This window comes from Octopus bimaculoides, chromosome 1 (assembly GCF_046866305.1).
Source record: "Octopus bimaculoides isolate indiv1 chromosome 1, ASM4686630v1, whole genome shotgun sequence".
NCBI lineage: Eukaryota > Metazoa > Mollusca > Cephalopoda > Octopoda > Octopodidae > Octopus > Octopus bimaculoides.
In genome coordinates this window covers 49,822,698-49,848,422 of record NC_142928.1, presented here as the reverse complement: position 1 = coordinate 49,848,422, position 25,725 = coordinate 49,822,698, and the positions used below count along the sequence as shown (strand labels likewise).

General features: G+C 34.1%; 1 protein-coding gene across 5 annotated transcripts in view; it reads right to left on the bottom strand.

Annotated features, from left to right (window-relative positions):
* LOC106881850 (uncharacterized) overlaps positions 1-25,725 on the bottom strand; it is a 696,991-nt gene that overhangs the window by 129,566 nt on the left and 541,700 nt on the right. For all 5 annotated transcript variants that reach the window (XM_089350930.1, XM_089350933.1, XM_089350923.1 and 2 more), the window contains one exon: positions 23,882-24,224. The gene's annotated coding sequence lies outside the window, so the exon portion shown is untranslated. The remainder of the gene's footprint in view (positions 1-23,881; positions 24,225-25,725) is intronic.

The following is a 25,725-nucleotide window of genomic DNA, read 5'->3' as shown; positions in this document are numbered from 1 at the left end:
ACGCACATCCTGTTGGTGAACTTAAAGTAGATTCAAAGTCGGCGAGCTGGCAGAAAGGTTAGCACGTCAGGCGAAATGCTTAGCAATATTTCGTTCTAAGTTCAAATTCCGCCGAGGCCGACTTTGCCTTTCATCGTTTTGGGGTTGAAAAATTAAGTACTAGTTGCGTACTGGAGTCGATCTAATCGACTGACTCCCTCCCCAAAAATTTCGGGCCTTGTGCCTAGAGTAAAAATTCTGTGTGAGCGTTACAAGTCCCTGCTTTGAGCAACGCGCACCATTAAGTATCTTCATTCCATCAATAATGATAGAATCACTCTCATTCACTCTTGCATAGCCGCACACACGCGCACACACACATATGCTTACACAAACACACACACATATATATAAGTGTGCATGTGTGTCTGGATGTATGTACGTAACTACTTCCATTTCGTTGAAGTCACTGCGTATTGTAAGTTGAGCAAAATCTCAGCTATGGATGGACATTCAATTAAATAACTTCATTCGAACAGAGCGTTTTGAATTTGGTAGTGTGTGTGTGTGTGGGGGGGGGGTGTATGTGTGTGTGTGTATGTGTGTATGTGTGTGTGTGTGCGTGCGTCTTTATGTACGCTTGAGCATGAATGTATGTGTGTATGCATATATAATCACACGCGTTTAGGTTTCTACGCGTATGTGCAAAATTATTGTTTTTTACTTCCTAACAATTTTTTACATCTATGATTGATTAAAAATAAAAAAAAATATGCATACATTTGTATGTTAAATACAAATTATTTTCCTTATCGTATAATCTGCTGTGTTCCGACAGTGAGAGCATTCGATTTAGAAATAATAGAGGTTTCTAAGATACCAGCTTTCAAAGACATTCAGAACTGATCATTTATACATTTCTATTTAATGGGAGGCACTAATTTACATGTGATAGCACAAACAATTTTAAAAAACAGCTATATATTTCCATGAATACGTTAAAATCATTACCTTAAAATTATGGTTAAAACACCGACTTTAAATTGGCTATAATAAACCGGCTGTTCTTAAAATGGGATTTAGATATTAGCTAGCTGCAATTTTATAATTCCATGTATTAATATATTTTCCTAGCAGTTACCTTCATTTCAAGAAGTTTTATTCATTAGTGACATTAAATAGCACTCTTAGTTTTACTTTATTGAAGGTTTGTGTGATTAGCCGAACATCTGATTAGCTAGGTTAATTTTAGTGGTTTTCGCTCATTTTAAATTAATTCGTTTCAGATTCATTATTTTTATATGCTTGTTTTAGTGAAATATATTTAAAGTTTCTTTTATCAAAATTGTAGCCGTTTGTTTCATCTTTTTGACGTAATTATTTTTGTTGTAGTGACTTGGTTTAATATTTATGCTGTATTTTGTGGCATTTTATATTTAAGTTGCGCTTTTCAATTATATAAGAATAAATGGAGAAATGTCTCGTTTGGAATACCTCTACTAAATATCGGAATGATCAATTTCCCTATAAACCAAATAAATAACTTAAACTAGCATTTAAAGGCTACATCATACCCTTTTTAATTATATGTTACGATGAAATATCACAGTATACGAACAGAATACTGAATTAATCAAACATTATCTTTTGCAAGACTGTTAATTTGAGATTGAAATTAACATTACGCCAATTATGGAGAACATATCCGTAACGGGTTTGAAATTTATTTGAAATTTATTCCACGATAGGTTGCATTAATCTGCAATATAATATAGGAAAATATATCTGGTTTAAAAAAAAAAAGTGATGATTAATTGGTAATATAGAAAAAGATGCTGCATGTAATAGTTTTGTATCGAAGACTATATTAATTAAAATATTACACAATTCTTTTATTTGTTAACCATGAATATTGTATTACGATATCTGAATAATAAAGTTAAGTTGCTTATTTATACTATATATAAAACAGAGATGTGTGTGTAATCGCTTTTCACGTGAAATCGACTTCACCAAATGCTTCCATACTTGTAATACATGAATAATTTGACCTCCGATAAATCTTAGGCTCTTCATTTGATTTTTTTAATTAAAAATAAATAATATTGCTTTATATTTAAGATTCACTTCTTTAAAAAGGTTCCTCAATGTCAACTTCCGGTATTGACGTAACAACGGCAAAAAGCTTTCACTCTCTATTTTGTGTGTGAGTGTGTGTGTTCGTGTGTATGAGAGAGAGAGAGAGAGAAAGTAAATACTACATGCACACCGCTCTCTCACTGTCTCACACACATACACACGCACACACACCCCTTGACTCACTCACACTCTGTATCTTACAAACACACACATACATAAATTTATACAAACATATTTACAAAGACACACGTGTGTATGCGCGCGCGTGCGTGTTTGTAAGAGACAGAGTGTGTGTGAGTCAAGGGCTGTGTTGTCATATGCATACATTCAAAGATGTATGTATATTTATGCATGTACGTATACATGACAACAAACCTCACTCTCTCACTCACACTCTGTCTCTTACAAACACGTTGTCATATGCATACATCCAAAGATGTATGTATATTTATGCATGTGCATATACATGACAATAAACCTCTCTCTCTCACTCACACTCTGTCTCTTACAAACACACACATACATAAATTTATACAAACATATTTACAAAGACACACGTGTGTATGCGCGTGCGCGAGCGTGCGTGCGTGGGGGGTTCCACAATCGCCATTTATTTCAATTACTCTTGTGAGGATATTCACGTAAATCATTTTTTTCATTTAATCCCCGTTTTAATTTTCGTAAAAGTTTCCAAGTACCAATGAGGCTTTTTGGCACATCTTCAATTTTCCCCATTCATGAGAGGCGGCTAGCCAGCATTCATCTGAGAGTCCATCTACAGAATATCCTCAAATTTCTATACAGCATATTTTGCCTTTTTTTCTTCAAGTATATAAGCAACAATTTCATTCCCGAGCAACGCCGGGTGCCTCTGCTAGTATTAAATAAAAACGGCCTTTCTATAACTGGACATAAAAAGCATTAATCAAATTCAGGATCCAAAGCAACACATGTGGATATTGAAAAGTTTTTCAAAGCTTCAAAGCAGTCAACATACTCGCTGAAGAAAATGTTTATACTGAATAAAACGTTTGATGCACAAAAGAAAAGAATGCGTGTTTGCATATATCAATTATACTGCATTGCCATTTGAAAACATCTTTTCGAACACGAGGATTTCTGCAAGATGACAATTTTACCTTGTTCCACACCATGAAACGACTGTATAACAACATACCATTCCTGGTATTATAAGAGCTTGTGCACATCTTGCCCGCGTGAGAATAGATATGTGAAAATATTTGTAAGTAGCACTATTAATTTTGGTCTGTAGTGTGTCATGTAAAACAAATGGCTTGCGGTAATTACCTACATTGATATAACTTGCGTGTCCATCCATCTATCTCAGAGGTTTATTTAGTTCATCGATTCAGGTTTGATGAACAATTACCAGTTGTTGTTGTAGTTTAACATAGTCCAATCTTGGCCGAAAAGAATTAAAATAAAATGCATTTCATCATTAACAAACATTGATTTACATTGCATGGGCTGCTAAATATCCTTCCTTTTTGAAGTCGGTGTGATGTGATTAGCTGTATGATGTGTCGTACTTCATCTCTGATGTATATCGATCTCGTAGAATCTTCTTATTACGAGTCAATCGACACCTTCACTTTCTGCAGTTCCATGAAAAGCTATGAAAGATACGAGATCCAAAATTAACTGCAAGCATTCTCTATGGGACAACACTTTCGTAATCAGGTCCCTGGCGCTAGAAGCTACTTGATGCAAACTTCAGGCATCAGTCTGTCGTCCGGCGTCAACCTCTACAGTCGTACTGTCACGTGGTGGTGGGTCTTTATTTTGCAGTGTTTCTCTCCTAAACGTCCAATTTTGTGATGACTGAAACGACGCGTACTTCCCTGAAATTCTGCTACTTTGCTGGAGAAAACAGCGGCCGAAGCAGTTGTCATGCTTCAAACAGCTTACAAGGACGCTGACACGAGCAAACACAAGCTTACGAATGGTTTTCACGCTTTAGGAATGGTCACTTCTCAATTGAAGACCAACCTAGTTCAGGGCCACCCGAACGAAAGAAAACATCGCGAAAATTCATGATCTGAACTTGGAGAACCGCCGCCGAATAATTTATCAATTTGTTGATATGGCTGGTGTGTCCAGCAGCTCTTTCTAACGAATTCTAAGAGAGAAATTTCGAATGAAGAGAGTAGCAGTAAAAATTGTGCCTCGCTGCTCAAAGAACATCAAAATCAGTCACGACTGAATGCGCGTCGTGAACTGAAGGAACTGTTGGTAGTTGATCAGGACCGTTATACAAAGGTCATCACTGGTGACGTAAGTGGTGCTACCGCTACGACCCGAAAACGGAATAACCAAATCAATTGGGAATCCAAAGTCACCATGCACTCAAAAGCGCGTCAAGTGAAGTCCAATGTCAGAACAATGCTGATTAGTTTCATCAGTGTGACAGGAATTGTGCACACAGCATTAGTTCCTCCCAGCCAAACTGTTGACCATACATTTTTCTTGGAAGTTCTGAAGGTGTTGCGAGACGCAAAGTGGAGAATGGTGGTTTCATTGCGATAATGCACCGGTATAAACGCCGCCTTCACTGTGAGACAGTTTTTGATAAAAAAAAATTGCAGGAGCCCGCTTACCCACTCTCCCTACTCACCCGATCTTGTTCCTTGCGACATTTTTTATTCCTCTGAATGAAAACATTCCCTGAAGGAAAATGCCTTGCAGATATAGAAGTGAAGAAAAAGACGACGGTGTTGAAAGAGTTCCAGGAATGCTTCAAAAAATAGAAAACGTGTCTGGACCGATGCATTGCTTCAAATGGAGAATACTTTGGAGGCGATAAGAGTGTAAACATGTAAAACTGAGCGGATAAAATGATATTGCAAAATTCCGATTTCTTTGGGGTACACGCTCGAAAGAGACAGCAATCTAAATATTAGATACCAGATTGCTGCGATCAGAAATCAAACTTACCAAACTTTTCTTTGAAAGATAAAAATTTGCTGACGTTTAAATCTCAAGAAAATTTACGGAGAAACTGAATTATGTGAGATTGCATTTAGGACACTTCCGATGAGAGAGGATTTCAGGTATATCCGAGAGTATTGTGACATCATCTTTGCTGTATAAATCTAGTAATTGTTGGATGAAAAAATAGCTTAAAATATCTCACTGTAAAAAAGGATCCCATGTCAAATATAAGTTGAGTGTAATAAATATCTTGATTTGCCACTATTGATTTCAACACAAATACGCTACACTTTATATCACATCAATAAAAAAGCTGTCATTGCAAAAATATCATATTACAAAATAATATTTACGCTAGATAATCTATGTATTATTTAGTATCTCCCTCCTGAGTTATACCGTCGAGAACGTAAGTAAGATGGCTATGAAGCGATGGAAGTGAAACAAAAGCTTATGACACAATAGGCTACGAAAAACGCATAGAAAGAACATCGGATATGATGCTCACTGACATATAAGTCTAAACCGAGAATCATATTGAAAATTGATATCATCGAATATGTTGTCAATGTTCTTAAGCACAATTATAGAGACAAGAAATATCTAGAGTGGTATATGAATACGGCATTTTAAGTTCTGAGTTCTTATTCCAATTAAGTTAACTATTCTCTTCATCCTTCGTGAGAAACTAAGTTAATTTTATTGTAGTGTGGACGATCTTATGATAATTCGACTTGTCATTGCGTTACTTAGCCCGTCGGTAACGCTTTCAGGTGAATATGCCCACGGGCTTATGGCGTAGTGGTTAAGAGCGCGGGCTACTAACTCCAAGATTCGGAGTTCGATTCCAATCGGTGACCGGAATAATAATAATAATAATAATAATAATAATAATAATAGCAACAACAAAGTGTCTTGTTTAAAGAGACAACGCGGCTCTCACTACTAATAACTGTAGATGCTATTGTGAGCCCTCATTTATTAATTTTACGATTTTGATTTTGATATAGGTGTATATATATATATATAGTCAATCCAAACATGAGCAAGCAAGAAAAAGACAACAACGCGAGGACGTGGAATAAGTACAGTGTTATTGGACGCTCAGGAAAGGAAAGAAAAGAAAGAGGATTTCACGTTTCGAGAGGAGCTCTTCCTCAGAGCTATACAAAAAGTCCAAAGAAGGGATGACGGAGAAAGAAAATCGCCAACGATACACACGCGGCAACATATTGAAATGACCGGAAGGGAAAGGATGAAGAAAAAGTTTTTTCAAAGACAGGAGAGTGCAAGAGAAAAATGTATGTGTGTGTATGTGTGGGTATGTGCTTGGGCGCAGGTGTGTGTGTGTGTGTATGTGTGTGTGTATGTGTGTGTGTTACGGGGGCGTAAAAACAACAACATCGGTTGTCAAGCGATGTTGAGAGGACAAACACACACAACACAAACACACACATATGCATAAATATATATGCATATATACGACGAGCTTTCAGTTTCCGTTTACCAAATCCACTCACAAGGCTTCGGTCGGCCCGAGGCTATAGTAGAGACACATGCTCAAGGTGCCACGCAGTTGGACTGAACCCAGAGCCATGTAGATCGTACGCAAGCTACTTACGACACAGCAACTCCTAGGCCTATATATATATATATATATATATATATATATATATATATATATATATATATATATATATATATATATATATATATATATATATATACATATATACATATATATAAAATATACATATAATTTATATAAGGGCATTACTATCTAGTAATGCCTCACGCTTAGAGGGACTAAATAAGTCAAAACTACCAAAAAATAAGCACATATTTACCGAAAGCGAGGGAATGCAACTTTCAAAAATTAACCTCCTAAAAACATTTAACTTAACGGCAAACCACTGGTCTCATAATTAATGCAGCAATGTAGTAAGCTGCATCTCTTATTCATCAGTGCACGTATGGTCGAGACACATAAAAAATAAACACAAATCAACATACCCCGATAGCACGTGTTATCGAGATGCAACTGGATAAAGCCAGCCTCTTTCACGGATATATAAGGATGAACAGAAGTCATCGTACTTTGTTGGGTACATCGGGTATGTTGATTTTTGTTTATTTTTTATGTGTCTCGACCATACGCGCACTGATGAATAAAAGATGCAGCTTACTACATTGCTGCATTAATTATGAAACCAGTGGTTTGCCGTTAAGTTAAATGTTTTTAGGAGGTTAATTTTTTAAATTTGCATTCCCTCGCTTTCGGTAAATATGTGCTTATTTTTTGGTACTTTTGACTTATTTAGTCCCTCTAAGCGTGAGGCATTACTATATAGTAATGCCCTTATATAAATTATATATATTTATGGAAAAAAAACGATGGGTTTTTTTTTCCTTATGGGGTTTTTTCACGCTGACTACTTGATAAATTCTTATAAAGATTTTATCCTATATTATATTATATATATATATATACATATATACATATATATATATATATAATTATGTGTATTTCTTCTATCTTAATGAATAAAAATTCTTCTGATAGAATAAATGGGTTAATAGAAACCAATGTAGCAAAGCACACAAAATAACTGTGGTTAGCTCCTGTTTTTAAGGCAGGAAGTCCTTGAAATTTTGGGTATTTGAGTATATTTAAGGATTGGAGAAAACGCATGTTATAATTGCATACTTTATTCCTACATATGTTTCAAAGGATTACAACCTGTGTGATCCATAGGGATCTTTGATATTAAAATTGTAACCTTCTCATCAGGGAAAGCATGGGAATCATCTTAAACGTAAGACATTATGACCGATTATATCCTGTGACAACCAGCAGAATCTGTATATATATATATACTAAATTATTTTCAAGAACAGTAAAATTTATAGCCCAATACTGTAGTCGATGCAACTGTGGAATAGTTTTTAGACCAGTCCTTAATTACTGAATTCCATTTTAAAGAAAGACAATGACTCGCAGTGAAAATATAATAATTTATATGTAAATCTGCAGCAATTATGCAGTAAGATGTTCGCACTATGACGTGCAGTTCAAAACTTGGAAGCGGATATCACATGGTATGGCCAAGAGTACATAAATTATATTTAAAAATGTCAAATTGAAAAGTGTGACCAAAAGGAAATTACCGAAAGAGGGAATGAAGTGATAGGAGAAAAAAGTTTTGAAATGTGAGAAATCAATAAACATAAAGAAGAAATGAATTCAAAATTCGAAGAGTGGTTATAGAACTTTGAAGATATTAACGGAATTGAATTAAAGAAAACTAAAATAAAGCCATAAATATTTTTTAATATGCACAACTTGACAAAGGGTTTATAACTCTTCCTTAATAATTTATAAATCAGATGAAGTAACAATCAAAGGGCGACAACCCATAACCTGTCAAATTAAAAATGGACAATCATTCAATAATTCATACTGCAATAATCTCAAATACATTAAAACACTTGAAAACAATAACAATAGGAATACACAATAGAGCGTCCAACCTAACGGTATATGTTTCTGCATGACAACATGCGAACATAGTATAACAGCCTTGTATAACAATAATTATGGACATATCAGCAACTGGAGTTACCTTTTACAAATTATCGAATAGTAATTTAGGATAAAATTGCTTCAACACGAAAGAAAATATGTTTATTAAGGAGTGGCGGTTGCAAAACACAACCGAAAGAAAACATTAATGATACAAAATATTCAAGGTAGTGGGCCATAAAGCTAAGGAATGTATCAAACTGAAAGCACATGTAAAATGAAGGAAACTCTTGAAATAATATGTAATTAAATTTCCAGCATTTCCAAAACATGAGACAAATGATCTTTTGGAGAAACCTTCTTCTCCGAGTGTTCTTCGACAAAAAAGTATTATGAAGAACTATAAGTTTTTTTTTCTTTTACCTTTTTAATAAATGGAAAGGAATTTAAACCACTGACGAACAGGAATGAATACGTAAAGGAATATATAATATAATATATCTGAAAAAAAAATAGATAAGCTGAAACGTTCCAGTAAGTCGTATAAAATTACCACGCACAAAGTGCAGTGGAAATTTTAAAGAAACATAACTGTTTTCGTTAATGAAACTAACAAAGGATAATCAAGTGTTACAGGAAACATTATTCATTACAGAGAAATAATCCTAGTACAAATAATTGATCATCACTCCCACAAACTATTAGAAATCAAGGAAGATAAACGGATACGGAAAACAACTGCTATATTAAAAGTCAAGATCAAAGTTTATTTATTAGTGAAGTAATAATGAATTTGGAATTCATAAATGTAAAGCAATTCGATGTAATGTAAATGATCTCTATACGTCATGTCCATGGATTTCCAGATTACCTGATTTAAATTTCGCTTATTTGCTGCGAGACTATCTCTAAGAAATTCAATGATAAAACAACGTCTTTCATATCTCAAAACCGTTGTGTAAATCATTTTCTAATTACATCAGGTATCGCTTGAACTTCTTAAACCACATTCCAGAATGAATAGATAGGTGCTATCTTTGTTAATTATGACATTAACAGTCTTTTCATAATTATCACACATGGATTTAGTTTGGAATGTGTAGAATTCTGGTTTTACAAATAACCACAGAAAATTGTGAAACTCTTCCCCAGAGGATGAAGATTGGACGGATTGCGGTTTGGATAAAATAAAACCACTTCCTTCAAATTATAGCTACAAAATAAAAGTCGGTAATGCGCATATAAGTTACACCCATTTTTGCTACTCTAGCGCTGGGATCCCTTGCATAAAATATGTATGACCAGCCGGGGATTAAGTTGGTCTACAGATTCAATCCAATTTAAAGGAAAACTGGAAAAGATTCCTGGGAACTGCTTCGTATTTTGTAGAAACAAGAAAGCGCTTACAGGATTCATGAAATGAATAAATAACATTTATGAACCAATCCATTTAAATATGGTAATGAGTGACTGGTAATTTCCTTTTGGGGGCAATTTGGTTGCCAAGGAAAATGAAAGAATTACAACCGTTCCCTAATGGAAAATCACGGACATATTTCACCGATACATGGATTTTAGGTCTTATCCTTCCTGCGATATTACATGAAATTTTCCATTTTAATATGGCTTGACGTAGATTTTCAAAGGTTCAAGACTCGTGTAGACGAGAGAGACTAGTGGAATACAGGGTTCACTCAGTAAAAAGTTTATTTCCAACTACAAGGTCTTGGGTGGAGTCCAACACCGTGGCACTTCTGACCGACAAAAGCCTTTTGAGTGAATCTCGCACACGAAAGTTGAAAGAACACATCATGTGTGTGTGAATACATGTATTTGTTCTTCATCCTTTCTGTTTTTCTCTCTCAACCCTCCCCGATTCTTCTCTTCCTTTCACCATTCCTTCTCTCACTCCTCCTCCTTGACCCTCTCGTCGCTGACACGGGATTCTTTCTTTTTATTTCCTGCCTTCCTATAGAGAAGACGCAATTTTTCTCTCTCTCTAACTAGCGTTCGAAATAATTGTTCTATCGTCTTGGCCTAGCAGTCCTTACCGTTTGTTCTCACTGTTCTCTTTTGTTTTTACTGTCTTGTTCTCACTGTCCTGTTCTTGTTTACACTTTCACCCTCCACAAAAATGTCCAGATTTTAATTAATTTGCTTGCGGGAAGAACTGCTCCAACGAAGTGACGTATTGTCCTTGCCTTCGAAACGCGGATTAGATGCAGCAGGGACAACTGAAGAAGGATTATATTCTTTATGCTGCATGTCTCGTTTCTCTGGTTGTTTTTTTTCGTTGTTCGAAAAAAAAGTTCGTTTTGTTTCTTCGTCTTAATATTTTCGTTTCTCATTGCACTTAACGTTTTTTTGTGATGTACTGTACTCATATATGCATGTATGTATACATATAGATGTCGGTATGTACATATATGCATGGATAAATGCATATAATTATATATTTTTCATGTTATTATATGATCGAACGCCACGCATTGCCTCCAAGTAAGTTTTATCTATTTATCTATCTATCTATCTATCTATCTATCTATCTATCTATCTATCTATCTATCTATCTATCTATATATATATATATATGGGGGAGGGTGCACGTGCTAGTGTCTCTAACCTACTTCCACTTGACCGGTGTTAGCGCTTTAATGTTTCTGTTGCTTAGCAGTTCGGTAAAACATAAGAAAAGTAAGTTCCAGGCCTTAAAAGAATTTTACGCTTCTATGCTTCCATTTCTATCGCTATTTATCTTTCTAAACACGCGCGCGTGCACAAACAAACACACACACACACATTTATTGATAAGCGTATGTATATTATCAGTCTGCGTAATTATGTGACATCGTATACCGAATGTGTGAATGCGTATATATAATTACGAGTTTATATATATGTGTATATATGGTGCTCCAGCATGACCGCAGCCACTTGGCTGAAACCCATAAATAAATAAATATATATATTCAATGTATGCAATTGCATTTTGTACACACTTATCGTATTTCGTGTTAAAATTTAACTATCCATCATTGCTAGACAGCCGCATTTAATGCTCAAATGCGTGTCACACTTCTTTCGCTCGCTTCAAACCAGCATTGCTGGTATACTTTTCATTACCTAAAATATTTTGCCGTTGATACACATTTGGTAATTAATTATACGAAATTATGCGAAATCGTTCAAAAATAATCATAGCTTTGAATATTTTAAATCTAGGGGTAATTCCTATAAGAAAAAAAAAAACATATTGAAAAGAAAACCCGAAAATCTTGAAACCTTAATAACCTATCAACGAAATATTATTTGGCGAGTCATAAACGAAAGAAACATCTTGCTTCCAATTCCTCATTTGAAGAAAAACATCTCCTCTCTCCTTTCTCTGTCCATCTGTCTCTCTCTGTCATATATATATATATATATACATACACACAAGCACTCATAAAATGAAAACCAAGCACAAAGGGATGGAGGTGGACATACCTATAATACGACAGACTTCTGCACATATATTTTCCACCTATCAAATACTATTCTGTCATAATTATACCGAACATGCATCTTGACTATCTGGCTATCGCAGTGATAACAAAGATATATGTTAAATTATAGTGATATAAAGAGCATTTTTCGAATGGTTTAAATGTTAAAATAGTTTTATGAAACGGAGAACAGTGGAATGTAATATTTTCTTAAGCAAATTCAGATTTCTGCAATGCTTAAATCTACAACCTAAGCTTATAAAGAGAAAAAAGTTTATAGGCAATTACCCGAAATTGTGCAGCTAACTATTTACCTGTAATTATCCTGAGTTATCTGGCTGAATTGAAACGAAAATATTTAATATGAATAGAGTATTGAACCTGTCTGAAAAGCATGCAAATGAATAGGATTTTTCAGTCTAAGATGGAATCAAATCATTTTGCTCAATAAATTAATCAGATCAGAATGACAGATTGCAATTTTTCTTGAACAAATCTCCTGTTTTCCAGAATTCGCAGATGATAAATGAAGTTGAAATATGAAAATCTTGCGAAGAGTCTAAATAGTGATATGATTAATTGAGGGAATTAAATACATTAAGCTGCAATGCGACTACGCGGACACATTCTGCATTTATGCGATTAAGGCATAGTGTCAATCAATCAACAGTTAAAAAAAAAATTAAGATTTAAAATGAAATTCACTCATCACCAAAACGCAATACAAACAACGAATAACTGTTTGCCATTTTCTTTTCTCTGTTAATACTTTTGTAAATAATTCATTTCTGCCAATGTTCACTTTCGATTATTCAAGAATATTCTGCTTTCTTTGCTGTAATCGTATTACGTAATTATTAAGAATGTGTTCCTATATTGCATAAAGAAACTTAATTTCATTCACACATTTATATTAAAGAGAATAAAGTATGTAAAAACACACACACGGCACTCGCAAATATCACACTCACCTACATGCTTGTGTGCACCTGCACATATATATGAATACACACATACACCGACATATATAACTCTGTCTATCTATCTATCTATCTATCTATCTATCTATCTATCTATCTATCTATCTATCTATATTTCTTTCTATCTATCTATTTATCTATCTATCTATCTATCTATCTATCTATCTATCTATCTATCTATCTATATATATATATATATATATATATATATATATATATATATATATATACGCACACACACATTGTTTTGTTTTCCATTCGTTTCTCCCGTTCTTCGCGTACCCAACATTATTGTCCTATCTCATGTAGTTTGCGTTTTGTGAAGTCCTGTACCCATATGTGCATACCTATATACATATGTGTGTTTATATATGAATATTTATGTATATATGAATATATGTATATATATATATATGTATAATTTATATATATGTATATATGTTTGTGTGTGTGTGTACATATATAACGCCCCAACCCCTTATCCAAACGCTCAGACACACACAAACACATGAACCGACACACACACGCAAATACAGCATCTTAGACATACAGACATATATATACGGCAAATTTCTTTCAATTTTGAATATTACAGTTAGAATTTTAGAGTTATTTTGCAAAGCTATTATAGAAGTGACAAAGGGGCATATTCGGGATATATTCCTTTGAGTTCAATAAAGGCAACAAGGCAACGGAAATCGCGAGGGGTATGAATGCAGTATATAGGGATCGGACAATATGCGTAAGCCAGTGTCAACGGTGGCTTCAGAAACTCCAAACCTGAAACTGCAGCCTAGAAGACGTGCCTCATCCTGGAAAATTTGTAGAGGAAAAGTAAGCAAATTGGGTTAATGTGCTTCTCATGAACTTTGCTAGTTTTATCGTGCACAAAGAGTAAATGAGTGCCCTTCTTTGTTGTCACGTTTCAGCAATGAACCCTTTTTGGACCGAATAGTAACTGGTGACGATAAGTGGGTTCTCTGTAAAAATGTTAAGCGCCGAATACAGTGGGTAGGGAAAGGAGAAACATCGGCACCCCAGATTAAATGCCTTCATCCACGTAATGTGTTGCTATCTGTTTCGTGGGATATGAAAGGTTTAGTCCACTTTGAACTTTTAAAACCAAACCAAGCAGCAACAAAGAGATCTACTGCGTGCAGCTTGAACGGCTTCAGTCAGTGCTAGAAGAAAAACGACTATCTTTGGTTCCAAAACGAAAGGTACTCGTCCATCAGGATAATGCTCGGCTACATACAGCAAGGATGACATTTCAAAGGCTGGAGCAGTATCAGTTAGAGACGATGTCCCACCCACAATATGTGCCGTACATTTCCCCATCTGATTATCATTTATTCCCCGGTCTTCAAAATCATTTGGCAGGAAAAAATGTAAATACTGTAGACGAGGTCAGAACAGTACTACAGGAGTATGTATCGTTAAAGAGAAGTACATTTTGGAAGTGAGGCATTGCAATTCTACTACATAGATGGAAGAGCATTGAAGAAAAATGAAGGAGAGTATATATTAGAATTTTTAAAAAATCATTTATCTTAATTTTGAAAAACAATAGATGTATTAAAAAACCATATTATTGGAATGACCCAATATGTACACACACCCACACACAAATGCATATATATATATATATATATATATATATAACTTTTATAAGTAATATTCTAAAAGAATATGTAACTGAACTTATATTGAGTGCTCTATTTTTTGAGCAAATAAATATATATATATATATATATGTGTTTTTATATTATTAATAAATTCATAAACTTATCAATAATATTCTCAGGAAATCAATATTTAATATTTTTAAAGATATATATCCAATATGACATGGTAATATAATAAATTTAAAATTTAAAATATAAATATACGAAATATAAATATAAATATGTATAAAAATATGAATGTAGATAAAGATACATGTGAATATAAATGCGTATAAACATTTTATGCGTAATTAAGTATGAATGTTGTAAAGTCTAAAATATAAAAAAGCCTAAAATTTAAAGAATTACATCTGACGATCGTTTCGCGTATATTACTATAATCACAATGTGATCAAAAGATCAACATACTATCAGTAATTCCGCTCTTCGGAGATGAATTAAGAACCAATATTTCAACATTAAATTTCGCACTGGATGAATTTTCAAACTTTGATCGAATTTATAGGATTACCAACACGTACAACAGAAGGATGAGTTTTACCGAGGTCTTGTATACATTTAGAAAAAAATATACCAATTTTTATACAAGAAAGTGTTTAACACTTGGAATTTCAACAAAGCATGAAAGGAATGAACTTTACAAATTTCAGAAGGATTAATTTTACAATTTATAGGAAGGACAGCATACACTTTATTATTATTTTTAATTTTTAATATTTCTAATGTTTTAATTAATATTATATATATACCATTGGTTCTTAATTCATCTCCGAAGAGCGGAGTTACTGAGAGTATGTTGATCTTTTGATCACATTGTGATTATAGTAATAACCGCGAAACGATCGTCAGATGTAATTCTTTAAATTTTAGGCTTTTTTATATTTTAGACTTTACAACATTCATACTTAATTACGCATGAAATTTTTATACGCATTTATATTCACATGTATCTTTATCTACATTCATATTTTTATACATATTTATATTTATATTTCGTATATTTATATTTTAAATTTTAAATTTATTATATTACCATGTCATATTGGATATATATCTTTAGAAATATTAAATATTGATTTCCTGAGAATATTATTGATAAGTTTATGAATTTATTAATAATATAAAACACACACACACACACACACACACACACACACACACACACACACACACACACACACACATATATATATATATATATATATATATATATATATATATATATATATATATATATGTATGTATGTATGTATGTGTGTGTGATCGTGTTTATGTTCGTTATTTTGTATATTTTCTCCAGTACTAAAGTAGGAGTTTCTATTTACTTATTTATATTTACGGACAATGCATTTCTTTTTCACAGAATAGATTATGTAATGTATTCTCTCATAATATTTATGTACATGATATCTTTGTTTTATAATTATAGGTGTTATAATGTAACATAATTTGCACATTATGTGTTAGATATTGTCACATCTGATGTGAAGAATATCTAATACCAAGAAGCTACTTCAGAAATTTGATATAAATAATGAACTGATAATTAAATTCTGAAATTAACTTTAACAAATCCATCTTACAAGCCGTTTATGCCATATTTGGGAAGAATGACAAACGCTCTCATACGATTCCTTGTTATAGATTAGAAATAGATTTAGTCAAAATATTTTGGTATTTTATTTTGAAAAAAACATCTACATTAATCACCATATTTAATTCACAATATCCGATTCATCCCTTATGATATGCTAACTTGTTTTATATCGCCGGGATATTTACTGTTCGTGACAAATTTGTAAACTATCATGCAGTATTCATTCAAAGAACGTTTTGATAGACTTTGTCCATAAAGAAAAGATTTACTATATTAAGTGATAGCATAGAATCCAATAATGAGTAATGTTTTTATGCATATTTAAGCGCAATTCCCTTAATGTTACTATGTGTGTGAATTTTCTGACCGACAGGGAATAAGCAAAATTATTTAGTTCTTAGTGTTCATACTTTAATTTAATAAGTAGTATAATACATGTGAAGTAATACAAATATATATATATAAGAGAAATGAATGAAATCTCTTAATGTGTAGGGCAAAATCAATTTTAATTTGATTTTGTGAGAAAATTCTGAACATCTTTACTGCTTGAATAGAGGTTGTTCATAATATTGACATTTTAACGATCTTAGAAAAGGATAACGGAGTGTATAAAACACAAGCATACTCAGCACATAGTTTACATAATTATAGATTAGAGCCAAATAAATGGAATTAGTTCAGTATGCGATTCCTTTCAGTATGAATAATAGGATGTATCTCATGATGGATAAAATATTTCATAACTAAATTAGATTTTGACCGTAAAAAAAAACATTAGGAAAGACCTCTTTAGAAATGTTTTTGTAAATATCATTCAAAGAAACAAAAGGACCCGTTCGAATTCTTCGATTTTATGTAAGGGGTTTATTTGATTTAAATGTCTAGATTTTCAAATACGTTCATAGCAACATTTTAAATAGATAAAAACGATCCAACAATAATATTCTTAAGTATACATTCCTTAATAAAATTAGTATTATTTATTAATAGAAAGAAATGTTTATTAAATGCTTACTTTTCCACAAAAGCACTGACAATATTTCAAAATATATTTTTATTTTCTATATAACAAAATAATACTTTATGTTTGTTAAAATAAATATGTGGTGTCCTGGACTAAGATAATGCAACTATTATCTCTGTGAATAAGATATTTGTCTTGAAGAGTTTGTTCCGGTGTTCTTTTCCTAAATATATTTCCATTATTTTGCTCAACACGGAATGGTTATCATTTTCTGTGTTTCATCTCTCGTTTCATGTACTATCTAGTTTGATCTGGCACTCAGCTTATAGGGACGTATTCCATAATAACTGCTAGCATTCATTTACAAACATTATCTTTAAGCACATACCGTGTTGCTTCCATATAACAAGACTGAATTGTTTTCGCATTAAACCATAATGAAAAACTGTGGTAGCGCAGTACATATGCTGCACTTATTATATATGCATGTACACACACACACACACACATACACACACACACACACGCACACACACAAACAGACACATACACCCACACTCATACATTCACATACGCGCGCGCACAAACACATAGATATACGTGTATGTTAATATCGAACATTGAGAATGTGTACTAAGCACTGCATTGACAGATAAATATACTTTTGTTGCGGATGAACAAGGTTACCACAGGTTTCATGTAGTGAGAGATCTCTCAATAAATAAACTAGCCTACTATATGAAATATTGGTACTTGTCTTTCTCTCTCTCTCTATATATATATATATATGTGTGTGTGTGTGTGAGGGTGTGTCTGTGTGTGCGCGCGCGTGTGTAAATATGTTTGTATTTATGTATATATATATATACGTATGTATGCATGCATACACACACACACACACACATATATATATATATATATATGTGTATATATATATATATGTGTATATATATCTATCTATATATATATATATAATTATATATATATATATATATATATATATATATATATATATATATATATATATATATATATATATATATATATATATATATATATATATATGTATGTATATATATATACATGCATTAGGGTGCAAAAAAAGCGCTTACAACGGAAAGCGTAGAGTCTTGTAATTCGAGATGAATTCATAGAATAAGTATCTAAGCCACGCGTATACCAATGGAATCGTTTATTTTTATTTTCTTTACACTATTGTTTGTTAGAATTCCTGCAAGCATTTCGCCGATTTTCTACATCATAGCTTGCATATACAAATACATATTTGGCTAAATCTTGTGACAATCTATGCAGTATAATAATATGAAGAAATAAAAATTGTGCAATTATGAATGTGCGTTTTGAATGGTTCTCTAGAATCTTCCATAATGCATTTTTAAATATTTTGTAATATATATCTACATATTTAAAGAGCATATGGGGCTGCATGACATGAAAGTAAATTTGAGCGTATGATTTTAAAACTACCTTTGTAAGTTTATTATCTTTACGTTTGCTATAAAAAGGAAAGTAAATCTAAATATCATACTTACTTATAGACAACTTATATTGCACTTATCTTCAAGTACATACAGTCTGATGTGTTTTCGATGTCGTAAGAATGAGAAATATGATGCGGGCGACATTTAAATCTTATTAATGGCACTAAGATTATGTCATTTGCGACATCGTAACACAATTATAAGAGACATTATTTGAAAGCATACTTCAGAAAATGTAAAGGAAGTAGATGAAATGTTGATATATTCTTTTCTGAGAGCATCGTCGAAATACTAGCAATTGAGAACTATCAATCAGTATTACACAGTGGATTAATCATATGCGCTTACATATTTTATAGCAGTGCTTTCGCGAATAAATAAATATTGGTCATTCAGAAAATATTGCTGTTTCGAAAATTATTGCAATTTACTTATAGAATGACGTGTTTGAAGGTTAAAATGTAATATAACTCAAGTTTATGAAGATATTAAATACCATTCAATCTCCACGTGAAAAGTGATACAAAAATCACAATTCTTCAGGCATACTTCGCTCTAAATCATGCTGCCACAAATGTTTTCAACGTATGTTATTATACAGCGAAACAAAGAAGCCAGTATTGTTGCAATGGCATTATTGGCTGTGTTTCAGTAATCACTGAAGGAAACAAACGGAATATGAGACTACACACACGCACACATACATACACACACACACACACACACACACACACACACACACACTTTGATACTTTGATAGGTTTCGGCCGGTACTGGCCCAGGCCATGTCTAACTTAATAGCACCACATGGCAAAGTCGTTCAAATCAAGAAGGTATACATAGCCCACTCGAGGAGAGGGTTATTGTTTGGGAATTCTGCACTAGTTTACTTCACAAGTCTTGGTGGGATGTGATTAGCACATATGCGTGTCACAGTGTCTACAAAATCTGAAACTATTATTTTTATGCTTGAGGAGGTGTGTGAATGTGTGAAAGACCAGTCAACATGTGAAAGATCGTTTATGATTGCGTCTTAGTCGGCATCATAGAGGTACATGGCATCAAATAGGAGGGCTGGAGAAAGGTCATATGGGTTAGATTTTGACTGGTGGAACTCAGGTTACAGAAAACAATGTAATGATCTGAAAGAAGGTTGTTTTTTTCCACTGAAATATTGTTTATTGTGTTAGTGAGGTTACTAAATACCGGATCTAAAATGTTCTGATATCTTCTTGGTGCCCCGACACGTTGGGATAAGAAAGGCTCATTCACACACACACACACACACACACACACACACACACACACACACACACACACACACACACACACACACACACACACACACACACACACACACACGAATGAGTTATACTTGTCCCAACGTGACCTGTATATATGTATGCATATACACACAAACACAGACACATATATATTAAGGTGGTGCTCCTATCATGGCCACACCCACATGAATGAAACAAGTAAAAGAATAGTGAAGTACTGAATGACCACTTCAAAATTGTCTTTACCACCCCGTTGAAACACAGACAAGTGAACGAACCAGTGGATTTCTTTACCGCTTCACCTATAACCAGCGAGGCAGTTACGATAGATTACATCGACATTAGTGAAGAAGATATACCACTAGCCATAGATGAGGTGAAAGCAAACTCAAATGCTGGTCCCGATGGTTTCCCAGTGATCCTCTACAGATTCTCTCCAGAGCTTTCTTTAAAATGGCAGGCTTCCAAGGAAGCTGAAGGAAGGAATATTATTCTGAATTCATAACGGAGGAAACAGTGCAAATGCCAAAAACTATCGGACTATATCTCTAACATCACACATCAGCAAAACATGGAATGGATAGTTAGAGGAAAACTAATCGCATTCCTTGAAGAAAAACTTTCCTGAATGATACCTAGCGTAGCATTCAACCAGAAAGGAGCTGCCTGGCCCAGCTCTTACAGCACTATGAAGGGGTGTTGAGGCAGTTTCTCAACAACTCAAATGTGAACGTAATATGCTTTGTCTTTGCAGACGCTTTTGATAAAGTGGTAGGATATGCCAGAAACTGCGTGATCTTGGAACAGCTGGGAAACTTGGAGAGTGGTTACATGACTTTCTGAGCGATAGAAGTCAGGCAGTAGTGGCCAATAGAGCCACCTGAAAGAAAAGAAAATAGTGAGCGGTGTTCCACAGGGTACTATTTGGGACCACTGCTTCTCAGATATGCCTCTCAGATATGCCGGGATAGCCACCCTTGGTAGCTACACAGACGATACAAAAGTCTCGCAGAAAATACAGAACCCCAGCGATGTTGCACGCCTGCAGCAGGAGTTGGACTCAATTTGTACATAGCTGAGGACAATAATCTGCCCTTTAATGCTGAAAAATTCCAAGCCCTGCACTACTAGCACCCAAAACTGAATATGAAACTTACAGGGTACACTGATCCACAGGCGATTACATTCCCAGAGCTCAAGTCAATGAGGGACCTGGGTATCGACTTGACTGATGGTACCTTTTTACCAAGAGCACATTACCAGGATGGCTACACAGTGCAGACGAATGCCTGGAAGGATTCTGGGAATGTTCAGGACCAGAGAGAAAAAACCATGATGGTCCTCTGAAAGACATTCTTCTTCAGCTGCCTGGACTACTGCTCCCAAATATGGTCACCCAACAGTGTAAAATTAACAGCGGACCTTGAAGCAATCCAGCGAAGCTTCACAAAGAAGATCGTCTCGTTGCAACAGCTCAGCTACTGGGAAAGGCTGAAACGGCTAAAAATCTACTCTCTGGAGCGAAGGTGGGAGAAGTGTACAGTAATACACATCTGGAAGATCCTGGAAGGAATGGTGCCAAATTTTGACATTGAAAGCTACGCCAGTGTCAGAACGGATCGACACTGCACTGTGCCAAAGATCTGAGCAATGCCATCGCGCTTCCAGGCCAGTTATTGCAACAGCCTAGGGTTGAGGGGCCAACAGCTTTAGATTATTCTCCCAAAGAACCAGTGGGATCTGCAAAAAGTGGACATAGGTGTTTTCATTTCAAAACTGGACCTCTTCCTGTCGGGAGTCCCAGATGAACCTACCTCGCGGCAAGAGTTGCAAATGAGGGTAGCGACATCAAACACCATTATTTACCAAATGCCGCATATCAGAAGTAGGATCTCAATAATAAATATATATATATACATTTATTTATTTATATTAAGGGCATTACTATACGTAGATGCCTCACGCTAGGAGGGACTGTTAAAGTCAAAACTACCATAATAAACACATTTTACCGAACGCGAGGGAATGCATCTCTCGAAGCGAGCCTCGTAAAATCAGACTTTAAGAGTCCCTCCTAGTGTGAGGCAACTATGTATAGTAATGCCCTGAGTATAAATATATATATTTAGAGGAAATAATTAATAATTTTTTCCATTATGAGGTCTTATTTACGCTAACTACTTGATAAATTATTATAAAGAGTTTATCCTATATTTAAATTGGAAATTTAACCAGAATATATTCAGTGCTGAATTTTATTCTGAACAAACACGTGTACCGAGATGCAATTCAAAAAGCCCGCCTCTTACATAGATATATTGATATAAACAGTTTCTATGTACTATGCTGGATACATGTGGTGTTCGTCTGGCATGTTGATTTTTGTTTATTTTTATATGTCTTGACTATACGTGTACTGCGAGTAAAGAGTGCATTTGTGGACTGATTACGAAATCATATAATATACCGCTGACTCTGATTTTAGGATGCTCGCTCCGAGAGTTGCATTCCCTCGCGTTCAGTAAAATGTTTTTATTATGGTAGTTTTTTTCTCTCTAAGAATCCCTCCTAGCCTGTGGATTCTATGCATAGTAATGCCCTTAATATAAATAAATATATTCATAGGGTATAATTAATAACATTTTTCCCTTATGAGTTTTTTCAGGCTAACTACTTGATGAATTCTTATAAAGGTTTTATGCTATATTTAAATTGGAAAAACAAATTTATATATATATATACATACATATACGTACTTGCATTCAAATAAATACATATTTATGTATGCTTCTGTAAAAAATGTACATATATATATATATATATGTGTGTGTGTGTGTGTGTGTGAGAAAGTTGGTATGTGAAAGCACGTGGTTGGATGTATAAAAGATAATAAGAGTGAAAAAACTACAGAAGGCTTGTGTTACATGGTTAAAGTATATATCTAAATTATGTCAGAAAAATGTTATAACATTTTTTGGGTATATAAACATTGTATTTGGAGAAATAACCGGTTTCGTGTTGTCTTTTCAAATTTCTCTACTTCATCGTAACATGTGTTCGCTCCAGTCTGAAAAGAAGAGTTCTAGATAGGGGGAGGTAATTAGGGATTTCTTCCGGTATAAGGGAGATAATAATCAAATTCTACCACCTCCTAGATTTCGATTATCTCCCTTATACCGGAAGAAATTCCTAATTACCTCCCCCTATCTAGAACTCTTCTTTTCAGACTGGAGCGAACACATGTTACAATGAAGTAGAGAAATTTGAAAAGACAACACGAAACCGGTTATTTCTCCAAATACAATGTTTATATACCAAAAAAATGTTATAACATTTTTCTGACATAATTTAAATATATACTTTAACCATGTAACACAAGCCTCCTGTAGTTTTTTCACTCTTATTATTTTTTATATATATATATATATATATATATATATATATATATATATATATATATATATATACATATATATATATATATATATATAAGTCTGTCTCTTTCTTTCACTCTGCCCTCTCTCTTTTTCTCCATCAGTCTTTATTTCTCATCTGCATATGTATATGTTTAATGTATGTAATATGAAAATTAATGGGTAAACTAACAGGTAGCCATATATTATAAAGTACGACATTTTCAAACGCTCTACCTGTCAGACAATGCCTAAAAGTTAAGCATGTGTCAATTGCAGTTCAGACTAATATATATATAATGAAAATTAGCACAAGTTATGGTAAACTCATTTAATAGTCACTAAGACAAATCGAAAAAAAAGCGTTATTCCTTACCTTGCCTTTTGGACACAACCTTAATTCTTTCACCACACTAGCGTTGAACTCTCCAGAGACCAACGTGTGTTGATTGTCATAGGATTATATAATCTTTATAATAAGGAATTTTAAATAGGTTTTCAATAAAACACATTGCAAATATCCGTGAAAATATATATTGGAATGCAGAAAGTCAATTCCCTTTGACAAAATTGTTATGTGCGTTATTTCTTCAAAATAAATTATACTCAGGAACAGATTATTTGCAGCTCACGAGTTGATCACGTAGTATTAGTTTTCAATTTGGTCTTTTTGATGACTCACGCGATTAAACTCTTATAATGGTTCTTATTTCAGCAATCTGGAAAACAAAAATGGAAAGAAAGATCAATAGGTATGCATTTACGTGTATAAATATATTCTGAATCTTGGCTAGGCCTTAAAAACTCTAGACAAACAGGTCCTGAGGACAGCACATATCTTGAGCATTGGAGCGATGGTGCACAAGCACCAGTTACATACGACTGGACACCTTATTAGAAAGAAGGATAGCAGGATCCCTAAGCAGATGATATATGGGGAACTTGTGAACGGAAAGAGACCCTGACAGAAACCAAGGCTGCGATTTAAGGACTGTGTCCGTATGTAAAGAGACTGTATCCCTATGTAAAGGACTGTGTCCCTATGTAAAGATGGTCAATCGCAGTGCAATAGCCCAGAACTCTAACGAACTGTCCAATTCGCGACACTACTATGTGCCCACGTACTAAATACAATGCTCCAAATGCCACAACTGCTACATCGTAAGTGCAGTACGACCGATCCACACACGAATTAAGGTGCGCCTCAACCCTAAAATTAACAGTTGATCAGAGTTGAGACGGTGGCTCCTATGAAACCATCACGGTGACAGTGACAAACACCATTATATACGAAACCACTACCACCTACACGTGGCTATACGCTGCAATAACCAAGGAACAGAGTCGCCTACGTCAACAACTGGCAACATTTGGAGAGTGGCTGTTATAGCAGTGTACATAACGCCGTCACATCATCCGACGGACTGTGGGTTGCCTACAGTAACATTTGGAAATGTGTTACACCGACACGTAGGGAGCGACTGCAGTTGCTAACACAAGGCAGTGGAATTTGAACATATATAACTAGACATTTCCCTGATCCTTTATCTTCTCTCAGTGACAAACACCACGAATCTGTATGTAAAAATAACCTATTATAGCAATGTGGTGCATCGCATAATGCTGTTCTGCTTGTTATAATCAGAAGTCCTCTGTCAAAAAGTAATTTTATAGCATCTATTTTTCATAGTTTGGGTCTTTTTATGTCCCTGCACTTCATTCGAGTTAGTGTGGACGTTATTTTTATTTCCACTAACGTTATGCCAGGTCTTCGTTTTCAAGTGCTGCACCTCGCCCACACACATAGACAAACTTCCACACACACACACACACACACACACGCGCGCGCGCGCACACACACACACACACACACATTCAATACTCATATACATATGTTCAACCATGAACAAATGCATAGAACCAAGAACAAAATTGACACACACCTATTTATATGAATGGTAAATACACTCATAAATATCTTAATGATTTTATTTTACGTGTTGCGATTTTTACCTCTGGTTTTGAAGTTTATAGTTTTTCTTCAAAGTTTTGCCACGCATATTCATTTCCTTCATTTATTCACGACTACGGATTGAATTTATTTATATTTATAAAATTGCCTCATGCGTGGATTTTATTTTATCAAATGCTACCTCATTAATTTTTTCATTTATTTAGTTTGTATCACCACCATTTATTTCACTAATCTTTTATCATTCT